Source organism: Triticum urartu, chromosome 1 (genome assembly GCF_003073215.2).
Source record: "Triticum urartu cultivar G1812 chromosome 1, Tu2.1, whole genome shotgun sequence".
Lineage (NCBI taxonomy): Eukaryota > Viridiplantae > Streptophyta > Magnoliopsida > Poales > Poaceae > Triticum > Triticum urartu.
In genome coordinates this window covers 149,148,715-149,176,617 of record NC_053022.1, presented here as the reverse complement: position 1 = coordinate 149,176,617, position 27,903 = coordinate 149,148,715, and positions in this window count along the sequence as shown.

Below are 27,903 nucleotides of genomic sequence, written 5' to 3'. Positions count from 1 at the left end.
GCCATGGCGCCTTCCTGAGGAGGAGGCGGCCGGGGCGCCGCCGGAGCTTCATCGCCCGCGCGGGGCGGGGTGCGGTGCAGCGGAACGAACGGCGTAGGAGAGACCCCTACGGCGCGGACGAGCTCGGCGACGCGGTCGAGCCATTCTTTGTAGACGTCGTCGACATGACGGTAGCGCAGGAGCTCGTTTGCCACAATGAGTGCAGCCCGAGCCTCCATGGGCGCGCGGAGCGCGCGGGACGAAGAACCAGCTGGGGTGAGCAAGGGAGTTGCGGTGCGGCCGTCTTGCCGCACGGACGGATGCTGGGATGATGCTTGCTGCTCGTCCCCCACCGGGCCGGTGGCGGCGTTGACGGCAGGTGACGGGGAACGGCGAGGACGCCCGCCGACAGGGGCCGTCTGGGCGACGCGGGAAGCGAGTGCGGCCCGGCGCTCGGCGCGGGCCCGACGAGCGTCAAACATGGGCGTGATGGTCGGAGGAGAATGGGGTGGTGGAAGACGAATCCCGGCGCACCCCTACCTAGCGCGCCAAATGTCGGATTTCGGGTTCCGGCAGACCCTTGAGGTTGGAACACTGGGGTGCGCACGGAGATTTCGCCTCCTACCTAGCTGCACCCCTCCGCCTCGCTAAGATCTAAACTATGGAAAGAACAACACAAGAGACACAGGGTTTATACTGGTTCGAGCCACCGTTGTGGTGTAATACCCTACTCCAGTGTGTGGTGTGGTGGATTGCCTCTTGGGCTGATGATGATGAACAATACAAGGAAGAACAGCCCCACGAGGGTCTATTCTTGGCTGGGGAGATGAACTGCTGGGAGGAGTTCAGTCACCCTCCTCTCTCTCTCTCTTTGATCCTTTTATCCTTTGATCCCTCTATCCCCTTCGAACCTCCCTTTGCTCTGTGGGTGGCTGGTCCAATTTATAGAGGCCCTGGTCCTCTTCCCAAATATCGAGCGGGAAGGGAGCCAACAATGGCGGGCTAATTTGAAGGGGGACAGCTAGTACTAGCTACCCTGACAAAAGTAGTCTTCGCCTGCACAAAGCTCTGGTGATGACGCCGTCTCGGGCTCCACGATGACCTCCATCTTGTAGTCCTCATGGTCTTGGTCTCGTTGCACCGAAATGGCAACCTTTGCCTGATACCTCGGTACTCCGCGGCTGCGCTTGCCCCCTTTGCACCAAAGAGGAAAGGATAACACTGCGCGGGCTGGCACCTGCCTGGCGCCCTCGGTCGTCATGGCTTGCGTCACGGGCACCTCGTGAGGTACCCCACCTTGATCTCCCCGCCTCCTCGTGAGCCAGCCTGACGAGGCCGTGCCTGAGGAAGCTCTGCGTCGTCCGCCCCGTGAGGCTTGGCCCCTCGTGAGGGTCTTGGGTTTGTGTGGGTGAAGATGGGCCGCGCTGGGCCCCCTTTTGAGCCACGCCGCAGGCCGCAGGCAGGCAAGTCTGGGGACCCCCGTTCCCAGAACACCGACAGTCTTGACTCTCCAACATCACCAAGAAGAAGACCAATGATGCCACATATTCCACACCAAGGCTGGCATCAATGGACGATCTGTCAAAGTCATCATCGATGGAGGGAGTTCTCATAATCTCACAAGTGAAGAACTTTGCTCCAAGCTCCAATTGCCCAAGACGAAGCATCCACATCCATACAAAGTGCAATGGCTTAGTGACTCTGGCACCATCCAAGTCGAGCACCCAGTACAATTCTCCTTCAAAATCGGCGCCTACGAAGACACCTTGGAGTGCGACGTCGTTCCAATGACCGTTTGTCATCTTCTCCTTGGACGGCCATGGAAATTCGATAGAGGAGTCATACACAATGGCCGAACGAACCACTACATCTTCAAGATGAAGGGCAAGGAGTACGTCCTCCGTCCAATGTCGCCAAGTCAAGTGATCGCCGACAAGCAAGCCACCCATCGTGGAGATCATAGTGAGAGAGCGAGCCACCAAAACGAGAGTGAGCGCCACAAGCCAAAATTGAGTGCCTCCACGATGAGCGAAAACAAGAACCTAGTTCTATTTGCCACCAAACGTGAGATGAGAGAAGTGTGTGAGAACCCATCTAGTGTCCTACACTACGTCCTCGTGTGCAAGGACAATGCACCACAAACTAACACTTCTCACACTCTTCCTCTAGTGTTGTCTTCTCTTTTGCAGGAATTTCAAGATGTTTTCCCCGATGAGCTACCTCCGGGTCTACCTCCTCTACGAGGCATTGAGCACTGAATCGACCTCATCCCCGGAGCTCCTCTTCCGAACAAAGGTCCATACCGTGTCAACCCCGACGAAACAAAAGAAATACAAAGGCAAGTAAAGCATCTCATAGACCATGGACATGTGCATGAAAGTTTGAGCCCTTATGCCGTTCCGGTCATTCTTGTGCCAAAACGTGATGGTAGTTTGAGCGTTCTTGTTAGTTTGAGTGTTCCTCTTGTGTTTCCCCTTGTGATTTCCCTCGTTTCCCTCTTTGTGTTCCTCGTGTTCTTCGCGGGATCCGCTCCTTTCGTGAAAGATCGGCTGATTAGGGTTCCACCATACATCATCCATGTTCCTAGTCATCAACTTCTTTAGGTCTATCATGCTTGCGCACATTTGGTTCTCCTGGCTTAGAATGTGCTGGTTTAACTCCTGGATGTAAGCTGCAATGGACTTGTCTTTCCTGGTGCTGATCATCTCCCATTGCTCATCTCGGCGCCCACATATCTGGTAGATAGTGTCCTTAATATCCTTGTGATAAACTTCGCCAATGCATCCTATGGTGATGTGGGCTGCCATGCTCTTTCGTAGACTCTAGGTTGGTGCATCAAAGGAAAACTCTATGGGCTCATTGACTGGTATGAATGTCCTTCCTGGACCTTGAACTCGAATCATCCAACGCTTCTCTTCTGGTAAGGTGGCGATGTAGGTCCCAGTGAAGCTTGGTATTCCGATGTTCAGGTACCTAGTGGCTTCCTTCAAGTGTCAACCGAAAGGTGTGTCTTCATCCGGTTGTGCAAACTTGTTCTTCGTGTCTGCCATCCTATACAGTAGAAAATGGAGAGAAGTCAAAAATGAGTAGAGAAGAGGGACCTCTGGCTCATCTTAGTGGTTGTGTCCTACATTCAGCGTGTGCTCTGATACCATCTTGTAGCGATCCAACCTCAAACGGTCGAATCTCTGTGCATAAGTGTCATCCCTGGATCGGTAATGTTGACACACACAGTACTTCGAAGGATTTATAACAGAGTAGCAATCACACACTTATTACATCGATAGTCTCAATAGAGAACTTATTACAACAAATATAGCTTAAGGCCATCTAATTATGATAACAGCGGAAGGCTTGGAAGATAAAGTGAGTCCATCAACTCCAACGGCATAGCTAAGTGCACGACAACGGCCTAGCGCACCTTACTCTTTGTCTGAAAAGTCTGCAACATGATACGTTGCAGCCCGAAATGGGTCAGCACATGGAATGTGCTGGCAATATAACACAGTAGAGCAATGAAACAAGTAAAGACTATCACTATATGCATATATGGATGGTGGAGGCTCTATGGTTATAATGTTCTTGCGAAAAGCCAATTTTTCCCTACAACAAAGGAATATATTTTATTTAACTATCATGGTAGTTGATAAACATTGAGAAGGTTCCTCCAACTCAATCCCCATTAAGCAGTATTAACAACCCAACATATTAATTTAGAGTGATGAGATCAACATGATAATCTAAGAACTAGATACTCAAGATGTCCATAATCGGGGACACCGCTAATCATGATTAGTTTGTACACACTACAGAGGTTTGCGCACTTTTCCCTACAAGACTCGATCTCCTCCGTTGGTTTTCTCACACTACATGGTGTTTGAGAAACAGATGACTGAGACACAGTCTTTCAGAAACATTAACTCTTTACTCTAGATGGACAGTTACACCTACTTTCCCCTACATCTGCTAGCCCACCACTAAAAGAGGTCATGTAACATACTCAACTATGCTAGAGCCCATAATAGCTTGTGGCTGCACACGGAAGTTTCTAGCATGAATAATCTTATGATCCCTTCGAGCCTGGGTGGCGAACCTTAGGATGATCACATGGGTACTCTGGGATATCCTAGGACAACACTAGATTCTCCAGGTGCCCACAACCAATCCACCTAGATGTGTATTTAAGAGGCCACCTTAAGTTAACCATTAATTAACAATCTCACATCTATCATGGATACACTCAAACCCAATCCACGTCTACAAGCATATGATACGTCTCCAACGTATCTATAATTTTTGATTGCTCCATGCTATATTATTTACCGTTTTGAATGTTTATGGGCTTTATTGTACACTTTTATATCATTTTTGGGACTAACCTATTAACCCAGAGCCCAGTGCCAGTTTCTGTTTTTACCCTGTTTTAGGGGTTCAAAGAAAAGGAAAATCAAACGGAGTCCAATTGACCTGAAACTTCACGGAACTCATTTTTGGAAGGAAAGAAGCCCAGAAGACTTGGAGTGCACGTCGGGGGATCTGTGAGGAGGTCACGAGGCAGGGGGGCGCGCCCACCCCCCTAGGCGCGCCCTCCACCCTCGTGGGCCCCTCATGCCCCCCCTGACGTACTTCTTCTGCCTATGTATCTCCATATAACCAAAAAACATCCGTGAGCACAATAGATCGGGAGTTCCGCCGCCAGAAGCCTCCATAGCCACCGAAAGCCAATCTAGACCCGTTCCGGCACCCTGATGGAGGGGGGCAATCCCTCTCAAGTGGCCATCTTCATCATCCTGGTGCTCTCCATGACGAGGAGGGAGTAGTTCTCCCTCGGGGCTGAGGGTATGTACTAGTAGCTATGTGTTTGATCTCTCTCTCTCTCTCGTGTTCTTGAGATGATACGATCTTGATGCATCACGAGCTTTGCTATTATATTTGGATCCTATGATGTTTCTTCCCCCCTCTACTCTCTTGTAATGAATTGAGTTTCCCCTTTGAAGTTATCTTATTGGATTGAGTCTTTAAAGATTTGAGAACACTTGATGTATGTCTTGCCGTGGATATCTGTGGTGACAATGGGATATCACGTGATTCACTTGATGTATGTTTTGGTGATCAACTTGCGGGTTCCGCCCATGAACCTATGCATAGGGGTTGGCACACGTTTTCGTCGTGATTCTCCGGTAGAACTTTGGGGCACTCTTTGAGGTCCTTTGTGTTGGTTGAATAGATGAATCTGAGATTGTGTGATGCATATCGTATAATCATGCCCACGGATACTTGAGGTGACATTGGAGTATCTAGGTGACATTAGGGTTTTGGTTGATTTGTGTCTTAAGGTGTTATTCTAGTACGAACTCTAGGGCTGATTGTGACACTTATAGGAATAGCCCAACGGAATGATTGGAAAGAATAACTTTGAGGTGGTTTCGTATCCTACCATAATCTCTTCGTTCGTTCTCCGCTATTAGTGACTTTGGAGTGACTCTTTGTTGCATGTTGAGGGATAGTTATGTGATCCAATTATGTTATTATTGTTGAGGGAACTTGCACTAGCGAAAGTATGAACCCTAGGCCTTGTTTCAACGCATTGCAATACCTTTACGCTCACTTTTATCATTAGTTACATTGCTGTTTTTACAATTTCATATTACAAAAACCTTTATCTACCATCCATATACCACTTGTATCACCATCTCTTCGCCGAACTAGTGCACCTATACAATTTACCATTGTATTGGGTGTGTTGGGGACACAAGAGACTCTTTGTTATTTGGTTGCAGGGTTGCTTGAGAGAGACCATCTTCATCCTACGCCTCCTATGGATTGATAAACCTTAGGTCATCCACTTGAGGCAAATTTGCTACTGTCCTACAAACCTCTGCACTTGGAGGCCCAACAACGTCTACAAGAAGAAGGTTGTATAGTAGACATCAAGCTCTTTTGTGGCGCTGTTGCCGGGGAGGTGAGTGCTTGAAGGTATATCTTTAGATCTTGCAATCGAGTCTTTTAGTTTCTTGTTTTATCACTAGTTTAGTTTATAAAAGAAAACTAAAAAGATGGAATTGAGTTTTTCTCATACGCTTCACCCTTTTATTATCTTTCGTGAGTATGATAGAAAGGATAATTGTGCTCAAGTGCTAGAAGAAGAAATCTATAAAATGTTTGGCACTAAATATTTGAATGATGAGCATGATTGCAATGTTGTTAGTATGAATTCCTTGAATATCCATGATGCTAATGATATGCAAAGCCACAAGCTTGGGGAAGCTATGTTTGATGAAGATGATATTTTTTGTCCCCCAAGTTTTTTTGAGCAAATTTATTATGATGAAAGCATGCCTCCTATTTATGATGATTATATTGACAAAAGTGGATTTGGAGAGGTCATGACTTTATTTCGTGATGAATCCACTATTTCGGAAGAGGTTCCAATTGATTATGAGAACAAAGTTGCTATCTATGATGATTATTGTGATGACTTGTATGATATAAAGAATAATGATATCCATGAAACCTGTCATCATGATTTTAGTTTTCAATTGGATTATGCCTCACATGATAATTATTTTTTTGAGTTTTCTCCCACTATTATTCATGAGAAGAATTTTGTTTGTGTGGAGAGTAATAAAATTTCTATGCTTGTAGATCATGAAAAGAATTCTTTAGGTGCTGGTTATATTGTTGAATTCATTCATGATGCTACTGAAAATTATTATGAGGGAGGAACATATGCTTGTAGGAATTGCAATAATATCAAGTTTCCTCTCTATGTGCTCAAAGTTTTGAAGTTATGCTTGTTTTACCATCCTATGCAAGTTGATTGTTGTTCCCACAAGTTGTTTGCTCACAAAATCCCTATGTATAGGAAGTGGGTTAGACTTAAATGTGCTAGTCATATTCTTCAGGATGCTCTCTTTATGTTACAATTCTTATCTTTTATGTGAGCATCATTGAAATCATCATGCCTAGCTAGGGGCATTAAACGATAGCGCTTGTTGGGAGGCAACCCAATTTTATTTTTGTTCCTGTTTAGTAATAAATAATTCATCTAGCCTCTGTTTAGATGTGGTTTTATGCTTTTAATTAGTGTTTGTGCCAAGTAGAACCTTTGGGAAGACTTGGGGAGAGTCTTGTTGATCATGCTGTCATTTTTATTTGAGAATTGCTGCCATTTTTATTTGGAAAGTGCTATTTAGTTAATTGTTTTTGCAGATGATTAATAGATAAATTCCTCAGGTCCAGCAATTTATTTGAGAATTGTATGAGTTCCAGAAGTATACGTTTGATTCAGATTACTACAGACTGTTCTGTTTTTGACAGATTCTGTTTTTCGTGTGTTGTTTGCTTATTTTGATGAATCTATGGCTAGTAAAATAGTTTATGAACCATAGAGAATTTGGAATACAGTAGGTTTAACACCAATATAAATAAAGAATGAGTTCATTACAGTAACTTGAAGTGGTGATTTATTTTCTTATACTAACGGAGCTTACGAGTTTTCTGTTAAGTTTTGTGTTGTGAAGTTTTCAAGTTTTGGATAAGGATTCGATGGACTATGGAATAAGGAGTGACAAGAGCCTGAGCTTGGGGATTCCCGAGGCACCCCAAGGTAATATTCAAGGATAGCCAAAAGCCTAATCTTGGGGATGCCCCGGAAGGCATCCCCTCTTTTGTCTTCGTTCATCGGTAACTTTACTTGGAGCTATATTTTTATTTACCACATGATATGTGTTTTGCTTGGAGCGTCAATTTATTTTGTTAGGACACGATGTCGAAGTTGAGGCACCATCCATAAGTAGCCGAAACACCTTAGGAGACACAACACAAAACTCAAACAAGGTCAAACAAAATTTTGTTATGTTGGGTGGTGAAAGTGTACGGTGGACAAGCTTATGCGGAAGTGGTGGTCGTGGTTGATGAAGAAGCAACTGTCCCTAAGTAGCCAAAACACCTTAGGAGATTCAAATCACTACTCAATCAACCACTAATGCTATATGGATCACAATGGGTTAGGTTGCGGAAGTCGGTGGTGGTGTAGCGGATGATGTGGTGGAAGCCCTAGGCAAAGATGCTAAAGTTCCAAAACTTTTATGGTGTCAAATGATATTGGAAGTATTTTTGTGGGAAGTAGGATGTCAATAGCTTCAAAATGAACTAAAGAACGTCAAAATCGGAGTTCGTATGAATTAGTTATGGCCGAAACAAAATTTCAGCAAAGTCAGTTTTTACACGTAGCGGACGTCAGGAAATGGACGGATGTTCGGTCGCCGGATGTCGGGTCGGGTCAGAAATCCGCTAATTACAGCTCGGGTTAGGGGTTCCGGTCATCTGGTGAGGTCGGACGTCCGGTGGTTCCTAGGGCTCCGGACGTCCGGTAAAGTGACGGTCGTCCGGTGTATCGGGGTCAACACGAGATGCTAGTTTTGGGATGCGATTTTGGGCGAAAAATAGGGATTTTGGGGTCAAAATTGAGGAGATTTCGTGGATGAAAGATGCGAAAACATGGGAATATGCTAGATGCACTTGAAACCAAGCAAATCCATGGATCAAAATCAATAAAACATCATCAAACCAACAAATCACAAAAAAAAATTGGAGCTATTTTTGGTGGGGATTTTCGGAATTGGGGAAGAACACAACAAAATCAAGCTAGAAAATACAACGGGGAGGCTTCAAAATCATGATCAATGTGGCTCATGATACCAAGATGATGTAGGGTGGAACCCTAGATGGCCGATCTTTCACGAAAGAAGCAGATCCCGCGATAAACACGAAGAACATGAGGGGAAATCACAAAGGGCAACACAAGAGAAACACTCAAACCAACAAGTATGATCACACATGTGCTAGATCCATGAACATAAAAAGGAGATACACGATCAACAAGGACGACACACGCTAACCGGTTCTTCTCCAAAGGAGGTCTTGATGGGGCCACCCAAAAGGGGGTCTTGAATCAAAGGGGATCTTCTCCGTAGAGGGGCCGCGGTCTCTCTCGTGGAGTAGATCCGATGTGGATGAGCGAGGCTCTATCTCTAATATGAGCTATCACAACGCTAACCCTAACTAGGTGGAGGTGGAGTAGTATATATAGTCTAGGGCCACGAAGGGGTAAGTGAGGGCGAAGGGGTACATGGGCTCGGCCCTATACACTGTGCGTAGACAGGCGTCGGAGGTCCGGTGGCTCGCGAGGATCAAGTCGTCCGGTACTTGTCGAACGTCTAGCGTTTTGGCTCTAGATAGGTGGCACCAGATTTCCAGAGACGGACGAACGTCCAATCGCTAGAGTGTGTCGGACGTCCGGTCGCTAGAGTGTGTCGGACGTCCGGTACTTGCCGGTCATCCAGCCGCTGTAGCTTCCGTCGGCTAGCCCTTCTGGCAGGCTGAGTGTCCAGGCGTCGGACATCCAGCATCGTCCGGTCATCCGGTGGCTGAAGGTTCCGAGCAGCTCCTTCTCTTGCTCCACTTCCTCGCCTTCTCGTCCGATGCTTCATCGTCTTCCTCTTGGTTCCTGATCATGCATAGCATATATGTTTGACGAAGTAGCCATGTCTCACATGTGGAAAGTGATTGTTTGGAGAGGAGCGAGATCACCTTGTGTCCAATGGCGTATGTTCGAGGTCTCTTCATATGTCCTCTTGGGTCTTGGGGAGTCGTCATTGTGTACATGGGGATGATTGTAGGATGATCCGCATTAGAGACCGCGCGCCTCTACGGAGAAGATCCACCTTGGATTCAAGACCCCTTCATGGGAAGACCCCTCAAGACCTCCTCACGGAGAAGAACCGGTTACCTTTGTATCGTCCTTTGTTGATCGTGGATCTTGTATCTCTCTTTGTGTTTCGAGGATCTAGCACATGTGTGATTGCTTCTTGTTGATTTGAGTGATTCCTCTCTTTCCCCTCATGTTTTCCCCCTAGTGTTCTTCGTGGGATCCGCTCCAATCATGAAAGATCAGGCCACTAGGGTTCTACCCTACATCACTTTCCCGTGCTGGGAGTGGTTAGGGAGGTTGCCGTATAGTCCATGGCGTCGGCATCCTCATCCATGTCCTCGGCCTCCTCGGAGGCGTAGTCAAGCATATCGGTTAAATATTCGATAGTGGCTACTAAGTGGGTGGTGGGTGGAACGTAAAATTCCTTGTGGCCTGCCTCCAGTCTGATACGATCATAGACCGAGGATGGGCCGTCTACAATGTTCATTGTTTGGATCCAATCTAACGTCTCATTTAACAGCGAGAGGTCGGCCGGATTCATCTTCTGGCGTCCTGCGGAGTGAACCTCCGGCATGCCAGCACATGGGGTGTGCTCAGCCAAGACTGACCCCTGGCTCCCGGACGATGAGGTCGAATCTAAGGTCAAAGCTAGATCCAAGGTAAAGGCTGCAACCTCTTGAGCACTGCGTTGGATTTCCCCGAAGAGGAAGGGATGATGCAGCAAAGTAGCGAGTATTTCCCTCAGTTTTTGAGAACCAAGGTATCAATTCAGTAGGAGGCTATGCTCGAGTCCCTCGTACCTACACAAAAACAATAGCTCAACGCAACCAACGCGCTTAGGGGTTGTCAATCCCTTCACGGTCACTTACGAAAGTGAGATTTGATAGAGATGATAAATAATATTTTTTTGGTATTTTTGGTATAGAGATGCAAAGTAAAAAAGTAAAAGCAAAGTAAAAGCAAAGCAATAATAAAGTGATGGAAATTAATATGATGATAAAGAGACCCGGGGGCCATAGGTTTCACTAGTGGCTTCTCTCAAGAGCATAAGTATTCTACGGTGGGTGAACAAATTACTGTTGAGCAATTGACATAATTGAGCATAGTTATGAGAATATCTAGGTATGATCATGTATATAGGCATCACGTCCGAGACAAGTAGACTGAAACGATTCTGCATCTACTACTATTACTCCACTCATCGACCGTTATCCAGCATGCATCTAGAGTATTAAGTTAAAAACAGAGTAACGCCTTAAGCAAGATGACATGATGTAGAGGGATAGTTTCATGCAATATGATAAAAACACCATCTTGTTACCTCGATGGTAACGATACAATACGTGCCTTGCTGCCCCTTCTGTCACTGGGAAAGGACACCGCAAGATCGAACCCAAAGCTAAGCACTTCTCCCATGGCAAGAAAACCCAATCTAGTAGGCCAAGCCAAACTGATAATTCAAAGAGACTTGCAAAGATAACCAATACATAAAATTCAGAGAAGAATTCAAATATTATTCATAGATAGACTTGATCATAAACCCACAATCAATCGTCTCAACAAACACACCGCAAAAAAGAAGATTACATCGAATAGATCTCCACAAGAGAGGGGGAGAATTGTATGAGATCCAAAAAAGAGAGAAGAAGCCATCTAAGCTACTAACTATGGACCGATAGGGTCTGAAGTAAACTACTCACACTTCATTCGGAGAGGCTTGGATGATGAGTTAGAAGCCCTCGTGATCGATGCCCTCCTCCAGCGAGCTTCCGGAACAGCCCCAGATGGGATCATCGTGGATACAGAAAGTTGCGGGCAGTGGGAATTAGGTTTTTGCTCCATCCCGATCGTTTGGGGGTACGTGATATATATAGGAGGAAGAAGGTACGTCGGATGGAGCAACACAGGGGGCCACGAGGGTGGGGGCGCCCTGGGGGAGGGCGCGCCCCCCTACCTCTCTGTTAATTGGTCTGACGTAGGGTCCAAGTCTCCTGAGTTGTATTCGGTGAGAAAATCACGTTCCCGAAGGTTTCATTCTTGGACTCCGTTTGATATTCCTTTTCTTCGAAACCTAAATAGGCAAAAAACAGCAATTCTGGGCTGGGCCTCCGGTTAATAGGTTAGTCCCAAAAACAATATAAAAGTGGATAATAAAGCCCAATATAGTCCAAAACAGTAGATAATATAGCATGGAGCAATCAAAAATTATAGATACGTTGGAGACGTATCAAGCATCCCCAAGCTTAATTCCTGCTCGTCCTCGAGTAGGTAAATGATAAACAGAATTTTTGATGCGGAGTGCTACTTGGCATAATTTAATGTAATTCTTCTTAATTGTGGTATGAATATTCAGATCCGAAAGAGTTAAGGCAAAAGTTCATATTGACATAAAAATGATAATACTTCAAGCATACTAACTAAGCAATTATTTCTTCTCAAAATAACATGGCCAAAGAAAGTATCCCTACAAAATCATATAGTTTAGTCATGTTTCATTTTCATCACACAAGAATGCTCTCATCATGCACAACCCCGATGACAAGCCAAGCAATTGTTTCATACTTTAGTAATCTCAAACCTATAAACTTTTACACAATATATAAGCGCGAGCCATGGACATAGCACTATGGGTGGAATAGAATATAATGAGGGCAGTTATGTGGAGAAGACAAAAAAGGAGAAAGTCTCACATCAATGAGGCTAATCAATGGGCTATGGAGATGCCCACCGATTTATGTTAATGCAAGGAGTAGGGATTGCCATGCAACAGATGCACTAGAGCTATAAATGTATGAAAGCTCAACAAAAGAAACTAGTGGGTGTGCATCCAACTTGCTTGCTCACGAAGACCTAGGGCACTTGAGGAGGTCCATTGTTGGAATATACAAGCCAAGTTCTATAATGAAAAATTCCCACTAGTATATGAAAGTGATAACATGAGAGACTCTCTACTATGAAGATCATGGTGCTACTTTGAAGCACAAGTGTGGTAAAAGGATAGTAACATTGTCCCTTCTCTCTTTTTCTCTCATTTTTTTGGGGCCTTTTCCTTTTTTATGGCCTTTCTCTTTTTTTGGGCCTTCTCTATTTTTTATGGCATTTCTCTTTTTTTATTCCTCACTTGGGACAATGCTCTAATAATGATGATCATCACACTTCTATTTATTTACAATTCAATGATTACAACTCGATAGTAGAACAAAGATGACTCTATATGAATGCCTCTGGCGGTGTACCGGGATATGCAATGAACCAAGAGTGAGATGTATGAAAGAATTATGAACGGTGGCTTTGCCACAAATACTATGTCAACTACATGATCATGCTAAGCAATATGACAATGATGAATGTGTTATGATGATGGAAAGTTGCATGGAAATATATCTTGGAATGGCTATGGAAATGCTATAATAGGTAGGTATGGTGGCTGTTTTGAGGAAGATATAAGGAGGTTTATGTGTGAAAGAGCGTATCATATCATGGGGTTTGGATGCACCGGCGAAGTTTGCGCCAACTCTCAATGTGAGAAAGGGCAATGCACGGTACCGAAGAGGCTAGCAAGGATGGAAGGGTGAGAGTGCGTATAATCCATGGAGTCAACATTAGTCATAAAGAACTCACATACTTATTGAAAAAATCTACAAGTCATCAAAAACCTCGGCACTACGCGCATGCTCCTAGGGGGATAGATTGGTAGGAAAAGACCATCGCTCGTCCCCGACCGCCACTCATAAGGAAGACAATCAAATAACACCTCATGTTTCAAATTTGTTGCATAATGTTTACCATACGTGCATGCTACGGGACTTGCAAACTTCAACACAAGTATTTCTCAATTTGACAACTACTCAACTAGCATGACTTTGATATTATTACCTCCATATCTCAAAACAATCATCAAGCATCAAACTTTTCCTAGTATTCATCACACTCATACGAAAGTTTTATTATTAATCTTGCATACCAAGCATATTAGGATTTTAAGCAAATTACCATGCTAATAAGACTCTCAAAATAATCTAAGTGAAGCATGAGAGATCAATAGTTTCTATAAAACAAATCCACCACCGTGCTCTAAAAGATATAAGTGAAGCACTAGAGCAAAACTATAAAGCTCAAAAGATATAAGTGAAGCACATAGAGTATTCTATCAAATTCCAAATCATGTATGGCTCTCTCAAAAGGTGTGTACTGAAAGGATGATTGTGGTAAACTAACAAGCAAAGACTCAAATCATAAAAGACGCTCCAAGCAAAACACATATCATGTGGTGAATAAAAATATAGCTCCAAGTAAAGTTACCGATAGAAGTAGACGAAAAAGAGGGGATGCCTTCCGGGGCATCCCCAAGCTTTGGCTTTTAGGTGTCCTTAGATTATCTTGGGGGTTCCATGGGCATCCCCAAGCTTAGGATCTTGCCACTCCTTTTTCAATAATCCATCAAATCTTTACCCAAAACTTGAAAACTTCACAACACAAAACTTAAAGTAGAAAACTCGTGAGCTCCGTTAGCGAAAGAAAACAAAAGACCACTTCAAGGTACTGTAATGAACTCATTATTTATTTATATTGGTGTTATACCTACTGTATTCCAACTTCTCTATGGATTATAAACTATTTTACTAGCCATAGATTCATCAAAATAAGCAAACAACACATGAAAAACAGAATCTGTCAAAAAACAGAACAGTCTGTAGTAATCTGTAGCTAGCGCAAGATCTGCAACCCCAAAAATTCTAAAATAAATTTCTGGACGTGAGGAATTTATCTATTACTCATCTTAAAAAAGAATTAACTAAATATCACTTTCCAAATAAAAATTACAGCAGTTATTGTGAGCGCTAAAGTTTCTGTTTTGACAGCAAGTTCAACAAGACTTTCCCCAAGTCTTCCCAACGGTTCTACTTGGCACAAACACTAATTAAACACAAAAAAAACAACCAAAAAAGAGGCTAAATAATTTATTTATTACTAAACAGGAGCAAAAAAGCAAGGAATAAAAATAAAATCGGGTTGCCTCCCAACAAGCGCTATCGTTTAACGCCCCTAGCTAGGCATAACAAGCAAGAATAGATCTAGGTATTGCCATCTTTGGTAGGCAATCCATAAGTGGCTCTCATGATAGATTCATATGGTAATTTTATTTTCTTTCTAGGGAAGCGTTCCATGCCCTTTTTTAATGGAAATTGGAATCTAATATTCCCTTCCTTCATATCAATAATTGCACCAACCATTCTAAGGAAAGGTCTACCGAGAATAATAGGGCAAGAAGGATTGCAATCTATATCAAGAACAATAAAATCTACGGGCACATAATTCCTATTTGCAAAAATAAGAACATCATTAATTCTTCCCATAGGTTTCTTAATAGTGGAATCCGCAAGATGCAAGTTTAGAGAGCAATCATCAAAATCACGGAAATCTAGCAAATCACACGAAGTTTTGGGAATAGTAGAGACACTAGCACCCAAATCACACAAAGCATAAAACTCATAATTTTTAATTTTAATTTTAATAGTAGGTTCTCACTCATCATAAAGTTTTCTAGGGATAGAAACTTCCAATTCAAGTTTTTCTTCATAAGACTGCATGAAGGCATCAACGATATGTTTAGTAAACGCTTTATTTTGACTATAAGCGTGAGGAGATTTTAGCACGGATTGCAACAAGGAAATACAATCAATTAAAGAGCAATTTTCATAATTAAATTCCTTGAAATCCAATATAGTGGGTTTAGCAACATCTAGGGTTTTAATTTCTTCAATCCCACTTTTATCAAATTTAGCATCAAGATCAACAAATTCCGAATTCTTAGAACGCCTTCTAGGTAAAGGTGGATCAAAATTAGTCCCATAATTATCAAGATTCATATTGCAAAACAAAGATTTAATAGGGGACACATCAATAACTTTTAGATCTTCATCATTATTTTCATAGGAACTAGAAGAACACGCTTTTATAAAGGCATCTTTCTTAGCACGCATCCTAGCGGTTCTTTCTTTGCACTCGTTAATGGAAATTCTCATGGCTTTGAGAGACTCATTGATATCATGCTTAGGTGGAATAGATCTAAGTTTCAAAGAATCAACATCAAGAGCAATTCTATCAACGTTCCTAGCCAAATCATCAATCTTAAGCAATTTTTCTTCAATCATAGCATTAAAATTCTTTTGCGGAGAAATAAATTCTTTAATATTAGATTCAAAAGCAGAGGGCATCTTATTATAATTTCCGTAAGAATTGTTGGAGGAATTACCATAATTATTAGAGGGATTACTAGGGTAAGGCCTAGGATTGAAATTTCCTCTATACGCGTTGTTACCAAAATTGTTCCTACCAAAAAAATTCACATCCATAGATTCATTATTATTATCAATCAAAGTAGACAAGGGCATATCATTAGGATCAGAAGAAACACTCTTATTAGCAAATAATTTCATAAGTTCATCCATCTTTCCACTCAAAACATTAATTTCTTCTATCGCATGCACCTTTTTAGTAGATCTTTCAGTATTCCATTGAGAATAATTAACCATAATATTATCTAGGAGTTTAGTAGCATCTCCTAAAGTGATTTCCATAAAGGTGCCTCCCGCGGCCGAATCTAAAAGATTTCTAGAAGCAAAATTCAATCCGGCATAAAAATTCTGAACAATCATCCACAAATTTAAACCATGAGTAGGGCAATTACATATCATTAATTTCATTCTCTCCCAAGCTTGTGCAACATGTTCATGATTAAGTTGTTTAAAATTCATAATATTATTTCTAAGAGAGATGATCTTAGCGGGAGGAAAATACTTAGAGATAAAAGCATCTTTGCACTTGTTCCATGAATCAATACTATTTTTAGGCAAAGATGAAAACCAAGCTTTAGCATGATCTCTAAGTGAAAAAGGAAATAGCTTCAATTTAACAATATCATTATCGACATATTTATTCTTTTGCATGTCACACAAATCAACGAAGCTATTAAGATGGGTAACGGCATCTTTACTAGGAAGGCCGGAGAACGGATCTTTCATGACAAGATTCAGCAAAGTAGTATTAATTTCACAAGATTCAGCATCAGTAAGAGGAGCAATCGGAGTGCTAAGGAAATCATTATTATTGGCATTGGTGAAGTCACATAATTTAGTATTATCTTGAGCCATCACGACAAACAAGCAATACAACACAGGAGCAAACAAAAGGTAAACGGGCAAAAGAGGCAAATAGAGAGGGAGGATAGAGAGAGAGAGAGAGGGCGAATAAAACGGCAAGGGTGAAGTGGGGGAGAGGAAAACGAGAGGCAAATGGCAAATAATGTAATGCGGGAGATAGGTATTGTGATGGGTACTTGGTATGTTGACTTCTGCGCAGACTCCCCGGCAATGGCGCCAGAAATGGCTCGTTGTCGGGAGTCAAATCTTGACTTGTGCGAACCTCCCCGGCAACGGTGCCAGAAATTCTTCTTGCTACCTCTTGAGCACTGCGTTGGATCTCCCGAAGAGGAAGGGATGATGCAGCAAAGTAGCGTAAGTATTTCCCTCAGTTTTTGAGAACCAAGGTATCAATCCGGTAGGAGGCTACGCTTGAGTCCCTTGTACCTACACAAAAACAATAGCTCAACGCAACCAACGCGCTTAGGGGTTGTCAATCCCTTCACGATCACTTACGAAAGTGAGATCTGATAGAGATGATAAATAATATTTTTTGGTATTTTTGGTATAGAGCTGCAAAGTAAAAAGTAAAAGCAAAGTAAAAGCAAAGCAATAATAAAGTGATGGAAATTAATATGATGATAAAGAGACCCAGGGGCCATAGGTTTCACTAGTGGCTTCTCTCAAGAGCATAAGTATTCTACGGTGGGTGAACAAATTACTGTTGAGCAATTGACATAATTGAGCATAGTTATGAGAATATCTAGGTATGATCATGTATATAGGCATCACGTTCGAGACAAGTAGACCGAAACGATTCTGCATCTACTACTATTACTCCACTCATCGACCGCTATCCAGCATGCATCTAGAGTATTAAGTTAAAAACAGAGTAACGCCTTAAGCAAGATGACATGATGTAGAGGGATAGTTTCATGCAATATGATAAAAACCCCATCTTGTTATCCTTGATGGCAACGATACAATACATGCCTTGTTGCCCCTTCTGTCACTAGGAAAGGACACTGCAAGATCAAACCCAAAGCTAAGCACTTCTCCCATGGCAAGAAAACCCAATCTAGTAGGCCAAACCAAACTGATAATTCGAAGAGACTTGCAAAGATAACCAATCATACATAAAAGAATTCAGAGAAGATTCAAATATTATTCATAGATAGACTGGATCATAAACCCACAATTCATCGGTCTCAACAAACACACCGCAAAAATAAGATTACATCGAATAGATCTCCACAAGAGAGGGAGACAACATTGTATTGAGATCCAAAAAGAGAGAAGAAGCCATCTAGCTACTAACTATGGACCCGTAGGTCTGAAGTAAACTATTCACACTTCATCGAAGAGGCTTGGATGATGATGTAGAAGCCCTCCGTGATCGATGCCTCCTCTGGCGGAGCTCCGGAACAGGCCCCAAGATGGGATCTCGTGGATACAGAAAGTTGCGGCGGTGGAATTAGGTTTTTGGCTCCTATTCTGATCGTTTGGGGTACGTGGATATATATAGGAGGAAGAAGTACATCGGTGGAGCTTCAAGGGGCCCACGAGGCAGGGGGTGCGCCCTCCACCCTCGTGACCGCCTTGTGGCTTTCTTGACGGAGGGTCCAAGTCTCCTGGGTCTTATCTGATGAGAAAATCACGTTCCCGAAGGTTTCATTCCGTTTGGACTCCGTTCGATATTCGTTTTCTTTGAAACCCTAAAACAGGCAAAAAACAACAATTCTGGGCTGGGCCTCCGGTTAATAGGTTAGTCCCAAAAATAATATAAAAGTGGAAAAGAAAGCCCAATATAGTCCAAAACAGTAGATAATATAGCATGGAGAAATCAAAAATTATAGATACGTTAGAGACGTATCAAAGGCCGACCCGGAGATGGGGCTGAGAAGAAGGTCTGGAGTTAAAGTTTTGGGATTTGTGGGCTCTTCAGGTAAAGCTGATAGCCCAGTAAAGATCAGATCGCCTCGGGCATCGGCGACGTACTCTAGGTTGCCAAACCTGATTTCCTGCTTAGGGGTGAAGCTGTCGATCTAGTCGAGGTGACTGGTCGAGTTGGCATGTAGAACGATGCTGGAGAACGTGAAGAGTTGGCCGGGTACGAAGACATCCCCGGTGCGGATGCCATTGTTGATGACTAGGCAAGCCATCGATCCTCCGTCGATTCAACAATGGAACTCTCAATGAAAGCACTAATGTCAGTGTCAAAATCGGCGGATCTCGGGTAGGGGGTCCCGAGCTATGGACCTTGGATCGTTGGGTTACAAGGGGCGTGGATACAGTGTTTACCCAGGTTCAGGCCCTCTCAAAGAGGGAAAACCCTACATCCTGCTTGATTGCATTGATGTGATGGTATGACAATTACAGAGTTGATCTACCACGATATCGGATGAACTAAACCCTAGGTGAGTATGATAATGGTCCTGGCCTCAATGGACTAAACCCTCTGGTTTATATAGACACCAGGGGTACCTAGGGTTACACATGGTCGGTTTCCATTAGGGGATAAACACGTTGATTCCATTATCTTATCTTGGGGGATGCGCCAGGTCTTAGGAGGTTTCCTTCTGGAGCACGGGTTTTATCTGAAGTCCGATATTCCTCTGATGAACAAAAAGCAGCTCGCTAGTCCGGCCCATGAGAAATAGGCTAGCGGCCCGAGGACCCCTTAATCCGGGACACCCTCAGAAACCTTAACCATCTTTAATCAAGGAGCGTCTAGTAGAGGCTTACTAGGGACACGGTAATTGTTTATTCATCCACACATGTATTTAAGTTTCCGTTCAATACAATTATAGCATGTATAATAAATATTTATCATGAACAAGGAAATATGATAATAACCACTTTATTATTGCCTCTAGGGCATATTTCCAGCAAATACTTTATCACAACTTTATGATATGCAAGATGACAACACTTGTTGGGTGTATCACCACTTGAATGTTTGGTTTTGCACTAATGCTAACCATATTTGTTTTTCCTAGTGTTCATTGTATTTGCTCCTTTTGATGGAATCACAAGACGGTGCGACATTGGAGAGAGGCCATTTCGATCATCAAGATGATGAGTGCATGATCAGCGTTCATTTCTACACGATGACACAATCTGATGCGGAGCATCCTATGGTCATCCCCATGGACATACCATCGTCTCGCCAAGTGCCAAGAGGACCTATGGCACGAGCTAGAGCTCTCGAGACCGAGGTGAGATCTCTCCTTAGTGATATTCCATATGGCTGCCCCGAGACATGGCTTCTACCTCAGCCCGGCATGTTATGCGTGATCACATATCAAGAGGACCCTCCCGGAAATGCTTGCAAAGATGGACAAGTCCCCAAGCGCAAGGATGAAGAGAAACGACAGAAGGAATTGAGAGCAACTCCCAGGGCCCGGACATCCGGCCCCTGAAGACGCCCAAACAGCAGCAGCCCGATAGCCAGAATGCTACAGGGCTTGGACATCCGGCCAGGCCCTGGACATCCAGCACCTGGCCCGAGAATCCGGCCCCCTTCACCGAACTGCACCAAAGCGGCCCAGCCGGCCGGGACATCTGGCCCCCTGCCCGGACATCCAGCTCCTCGTGAAGGCCCAGACATCCGGCACGACGCCTGAACGACCGGCTCCTCCTGTCTGGGCACAGTGAAAGGGCCAAGGCCCATGTACCCCTTCTCCCCCTAGACTATATATACTCCTTCTCCTCCCTATTTCTAGGGTTGGCATTGGTTTTAGCTCATATGAGATATAAAGCTTTGCTCATCCACTTGATACATACTTCATTGGAGGCCAATTCCTCCATCTAGGAGAAGATCCTCGAAGTGGATTCAACCCCCCATCTAGGAGAAGATCCCCTCGTGGATTCAAGACCCCGCCTCCAGATCGAGAAGAACTACCGCCTCTTGTATCATCCTTTGTCGCATTTGAATCTTGTATCACTCATTGTGTTCATGGATCTAGCACATGTGTGATTGTTCTCGTTGATTTGAGTGCTTGTCCTTGTGATTTCCCTTGTGTTTCCCCTTGTGATCTTCATGGGATCCCCTCCAAATCATGAAATATCGGCCCTATGGTTTCCACCCTACATCATCTTGGTATCAGAGCCATGTTGATCATGATTTTGGAGTCTCCCTCTTTGTTTTCTAGCCTAATTTTGCTTTGCTTTCATCCTAAATTCAAAAATCCTCACCAAAAATAGCCCCAATTTTTTTTTTTGTGATTTGTTGGTGTGATGATGTTTTGTTGAATTTGATCCGTGGATTTGATGTGTTACTCGTAGATCTAGCTTCCCCTAACTTTCCTCCCAAATCCATCCACGAAATCTCTCGAATTTGGCCCCAAATTTCCTTTTTCCCCATGAGATCCACCGAGTTCATCACGGATCTGGACCCCCGGACATCCGGCCTCCCGCAGCACATCTTCATCCACCACTTCCTTGCAGCCTAATTTTCGATAATTTTGACCAGGTTTCCACCATACCTTCCGCATACCACCACCACTTTCCGCAACCACCATCGCTTAGTCGCTACAACCTCTAACAATTTTGACATATTTGCTTTGAGAATTTGAGTTGCGGTTTCCGTTTCCTAACGTGTTTCGGCTACTTAGGGATGGTTCGACAACGAGATCACCACCGCTCATATTCGCCACAGATTCGTCATCGACAACAACCACTTCACCACTTTGACACCATAAACCGTAAGCAAGGACGGTAACTTTGATGACATCTTTGTCTACTCCTTGCCATTGCATTGATAACCCACATTAGCCTGCCTTTCGCGTCACTTACCTATCGAGACTAGCCATTGAGTATTGCCGGCAACGTTACTTGTGCACATTAGCAATCATCATCTCATTGCATACATAACATCGTGTTGGTATCCATATCTTGGTATCATCTTTTGTGTCACAAGGTTGTCATCGCATATACAATTGCTATCTTGGTTCGTGAAGTTTTGCATAAGAGGCCAAATAAAGAGCTCAAAAGAGAAAGAGCCAAACAAGCTTTTAAGCAAAAATAAAAGATAAGCAAAGAGCTTTTAAGCAAGAACCATAATATCATAGTACATTAAGATTGTCATACTCGATCATCTTGGATCATATCATCGGAACACCATACATATAGCATACTTGTGATAGAAGTCATTGCATTTTGCTTAGTAGGTTGTGCACAAGTCTCGTATCTGTCCTATTGTGCAGTCGAGCCAGCGTCTCTCTAGCGTTGTGCAGCAAGAGCATTTTCCTAGATTCCACATTTTGGCTCATTCCTTGGTTGCACGACTCCTTTTATCTATCCGTGTGTGTGTTCCCATGTGCCATATCTTACTATTGGTCTACTTCTTCCATTTGCAAATTTGCGTATCTTTTTCAACATTATTGAGTCTTGCTAACATTCGCATAAACTTTGTGCCACCATCCTCACCAAGCTCCTCCAAAAGCTTTAATTGTGTAGGTGTGAGAAATTGGCGAGATATGGTACCAATTGTGATATTTCCTTGCTACACTATTGAGTGATCATTGATCCATTCTCAACATTGGTCAAAGTACATTTGGTATAGTTCTTTCCTTTCTTCCACTCACATATTTGCTTGCACTGATGGATAGGCCAACTACTTCTTCGAAACCACTCTTCATCGAGCAAGATGGTGACTTGAACACCTTTTTCACCAAGAACCACCTCTTTGGAGCGCAAAGAGCTTTGCACCAAGAACAAGAAGCTTTGAGCGACCGCATCGACTTGGTCGCCATAGACTTGCGACAATCTGAAAAACATACAAGAGATTACTTCGACAACAAGCTTGAGGCACAAAAAGAGGATAGCAATTCAAGGATGGACGAGATCCGCACCTTGTTGATCAATCGTTCTTCTACCTCTTCGCCATACTCAAGATGGAGCCACTCAAGTCGACATTCTTCGCAATCTTCTTCAGATGCAAGTCCTCCTTGAGCTCGTTCGCATCATCACCCGAAGCCATGAAGCTCATCAAGCTCCACAAAACCCATTCCATGGAAATGGTCTACAAGGCTGTCTTCGTGAACATGCACGCCAATGGCAACAAGATAATGAGCCTCCGGTCCAAGTGCAAGCTCCAATCCGTCAAGATCGACAAGAGAGACAAGATGGTGATGCCCCTCAACAAGAGCAACAATGTCGTGAGGAACGAAACCATGAAGCCCAACATGCTCTACTCGAAGCTACACCAACCATCGACGAGCGCAACCATCAAGCACGGCTTCAAGAAGAGGCCCTCTGTCGAGAGCACCAAGAAGAAGTCACATGCCTTGAAGAATACCAAGAAATGAGGAACCACGCAAGAATTCCACAACCTCATTGAAAAAACAATCAAGAGGAGCATGAGGAGCAAGCGATTCAAGACCCTCCTCAACGCCAAGAGCGCCATCACCATCGACCCCAACACAATGAAGAGCAATGCTACGGCAAGCTCAAGTTCACCATGCCTAAGTTCTTTGGAAGCAACAACCCCGAAGACTACCTATCGTGGGAATTGAAAGTTGACAATATCTTTCGCTTACGCAACTATGAGGAAGAGAAAAAGATTTCCATGGCATCGCTTGAGTTCCAAGACTATGTCCTCATTTGGTGGGAGCAAGTCATTGAGTGCTGAGCGGCAAGAGGTGACCCCGAGGGGACTTGGAGTGCAAGTCAGAAGAGCCACGAGGCGGCGGCAAGGGTAGAGGGCGCGCCTTAGGGGGCCGCCCCCTACCTTGTGGGACCCTCGGTGACTTCCTGACCTAGCTCTTCCTCCTATATATTCACATATATTCCAGAACCACTAGAGGCATTCACGAAAATACTTTTCCACTGCCGCAACCATCTGTTCCCGTGAGATCTGATCTTGGGTCCTTTTCTGGCATCCTACGGGAGGGTGATTCGATCACGGAGGGCATCTACATCAACTCTGTTGCCCTTCCGATGAAGCGTGAGTACTTTACCATATACCTATGGGCCCATAGCTAGTAGCTAGATGGCTTCTTCTCTCTCTTTGGTTCTCAATACCATGTTCTCCTTGATGTTCTTGGAGATCTATCTGATGTAATCTTGTTTTGCGGTGTGTTTGTCAAGAACCGATGAATTGTGGATTTATGATCAGCTTATCTATGAATATTATTTGAATCTTCTCTAAATTCTTATGTGCATGAATTGATATCATTGTATTTATCTTCGAATTATCGGTTTGGTTTGACCAACTAGATTGGTTTTTCTTGCAATGGGAGAGGTGATTAGCTTTGGGTTTAATCTTGTGTGATTTCACCCAGTGACAAAGTAGGGGTAGCTAGACACGTATTGAATTGTTGCCATCGAGGATAAAAAGATGGGGTTTTCATCATATTGCTTGAGTTTATTCCTCTACATCATGTCATCTTACTTAAGGCATTACTGCCTTCTTTATGAACTCAATAGTCTAGATGCATGCTGGATAGCGGTCGATATGTGGAGTAATAGTAGTAAATGGAGGCAGGAGTAGGTCTACTTCACATGGACGTGATGCTTATATTACATAATCATTGCCTTGGAGAACATCATAACTTTGCGCTTTTCTATCAATAATTTGTTCACCCACCATATTATTTGCCTTCATGAGAGAAGCCTCTAGTGAAACCTATGGCCCCCTGGTCTATTTTCCATCATATTAGTTTCCGATATACTATTTTGCAATCTTTTATTTTCAGATCTATAAACCAAAAAACCGAAAAAATATATTTTATCTTTTTACTTGTTTTATCTATCTCTATCAGATCTCACCTTTGCAAGTGACCGTGAAGGGATTGCCAACCCCTTTATCGTGTTGGGTGCAAGTGTTTGATTGTTGGTGTAGGTGCATCGATTGGGGACTTGCGTGTTTCTCCTACTGGATTGATACCTTGGTTCTAAACTGAGGGACATACTTATCTCTACTGTGCTGCATCACCCTTTCCTCTTCAGGGAAAAAACCAACGCAAGCTCAAGAAGTAGCAGGAATAATTTCCGGCGCCGTTGTCGGGGAGATCCACGTCAAGTCCACCAAGTACCCATCATAAACTCTGATCTATTGCATTACATTATTCGCCATTCCCCTCTCGTTTTCCTCTCCCCCACTTCTAAAATGATTTTCGAAAATATTTGCCTTTTTTGGCCCTTCTTCCTTTCATCCTTTCTTTTGCTTTCTGTTTGCTCATGTGTTAGATTGCTTGCTTTGTCACGATGGCTCAAGAGAATACCAAATTGTGTCACTTTTCCAATACTAATAAAAATGATTTTATTAGTACTCCGATTACTCCCGCCACTAGTGCGGAATCTTATGAAATTAATGCCGGTTTGTTGAATCTTGTTATGAAAGATCGATTTTCCGGCCTTCCTAGTGAAGATGCCGCATCCCATCTAAATAATTTCGTTGAGTTGTGTGATATGCAAAAGAATAAAGATGTGGTAATGATATTGTTAAATTGAAGCTATTTTCGTTATCACTACGAGATCACGCTAAACTTTGTTTTCATCTTTGCCTAATAATAGTTTTGATTCATGGAATAAGTATAAAGATGCTTTTATTTCCAAGTATTTTCCTCCCGCTAAGATCATCTCCCTTTGGAATGATATTATGAATTTTAAGCAACTTGATCATGAACATGTTGCACAATCTTGGGAGAGGATGAAATTGATGTTACGGAATTGCCCTACTCATGGTTTAAATTTGTGGGTGATCATACAAAAAAATTATGCCGGATTGAATTTTGCTTCTAGAAATCTTTTAGATTCGAGTACGGGAAGTATTTTTATGGAAATTAATTTAGGATAAGCTACTAAACCCCTAGATAATATTATGGTTAATTATTCTCAATGACATACCGAAAGATCTTCCACTAGTAAAAAAGTGCATGCGCTTGAAGAGATTAATGTTTTGAGTGGAAAGATGGATGAGCTTATGAATTTTTTGCTAGTAAGAGTTCTTCTATTGATCCTAATTATATGCCTTTGTGTACTTTGATTGAAAATAATAATGAATCTATGGATGTGAATTTTGTGGGTAGGAACAATTTTGGTAATAACGCGTATAGAGGTAATTTTAATCTTAGGCCGTTCCCTAGTAATTCCTCTAATAATTATGGTAATTCCTACAACAATTCTTATGTAAATTATAATAATATGCCCTCTGATATTGAGAATAGTATTAAAGAGTTTATGAGTTTGCAAAAGAATTTCAATGCTTTGGTTGAGGAAAAATTTCTTAAGATTGATTATTTGGCTAGGAACGTTGATAGAATTTCTCTTGAGATTGATTCTTTGAAAATTAGATCTCTTGAACCCAAACATGATATCAATTAATCTCTAAAAGATATGAGAGTTTCCATTGATGAGTGCAAAGAAAGAACCGCTAAGATGCGTGCTAAGCGAGATTGGTTTGTAAAAGCGTGTTCTTCTAGTTTTTGTGAAAATAATGATGAAGATCTTAAAGTGATTGATGTAACTCCTATTGAATATTTGTTTTCCAATATAAATCTTGATAAATATGGGACTGGAGATGATTCGACTTTAGTTAAAAGGCGTCCCAATGATTTGTAGTTTATAGATCTAGATGCAAAATTGATAAAAGTGGGATTGGAGAGATCAAAACTTTAAGTAGCGACGAACCCACTCTTTTGGATTCCAAGGAATTTAATTATGATAATTGTTCTTTAATAGAATTTTTTTCCTTGTTGCAATCCATGTTGAAATTCTCCTCGTGCTTACAATCAAAATAAAGCTTTTACTAAACATATCGTTGATGCTATGATGAAATCTTTTGAAGAAAACCTTGAATTGGAAGTTTCTATCCCTAGAAAACTTTATGATGAGTGGGAACTTAATATTAAGATTAAGATTAAAGATTATGATTTCCATGTGTTGTGTGATTTGGGTGCTAGTGTTTCCATGATTCCAAAAACTTTATGTGATGTGTTAGGTTTTCAAGAATTTGATGATTGTTCCTTAAATTTGCATCTTGCAGATTCCACTATTAGGAAACCTATGGGAAGAATTAATGATGTTCTTATTGTTGCAAATAGGAATTATGTGCCCGTACATTTCATTATTCTTGATATAGATTGCAATCCTACATGTCCTATTATTCTTGGTATACCTTTCCTTAGAACGATCGGTGCAATTATTGATATGAAAGAAGATAACATTAGACTTCAATTTCCGTTAAGGAAGGGCATGGAACACTTTCCTAGAAATAAAATTAAGTTGGCATATGAATCTATTATGAGAGCTACTTATGGATTGCATACCATAGATGACAACACCTAGATCTATGTGTTTTTATGCCTAGCTAAGGGCATTAAACAATAGCGCTTGTTGGGAGGCAACCCAATTTTATTTTTGTTCTTGCTTTTTTGGTTATGTTTTTAAATATATAATTCATCTATCCATTGGTTAGATGTGTTTTTTTGTTTTAATCAGTGCTTGTGCCAAGTAAGACCTTTCGGATGGCTTACGGTGATAGTTGATTTGATCTTGCTGAAAAACAGAAACTTTTGTGCCCAGGAAAATAATTTTCATTTCTTACAGAAGCATGCTTTTTATCTGATTATTTTTGCAAAAGATTGGTATAAAATTTCCCTGGTTGTCCTAATTTGTCAGAATTTTTGGAGATACAGAAGTATTCGAAGTCTATAGATTGCTATAGACTACTCTGTTTTTGACAGATTCTGTTTTCTATGTGTTGTTTGCTTATTTTGATGAATCTATGGGTTGTATCAGGGGGTATGAACCATGGAAAAGTTGGAATACAGTAGATATTACACTAATATAAATAAATAATGAGTTCACAACAATACCAAAAGTGGTGATTTATTTTCTTATACTAATGGATCTCGTGAGATTTTCTGTTAAGTTTTGTGTTGTGAAGTTTACATATTTTGGGTAAAAATTTGATGGAGTATGGAATAAGGAGTGGCAAGAGCCTAAGCTTGGAGATTCCCAAGGCACCACAAGGTAATATTCAAGGATAACCAAGAGCCTAAGCTTGGGGATGCCCTGGATGATAAATTTAATTGAGGCTATATTTTTATTGACCACATG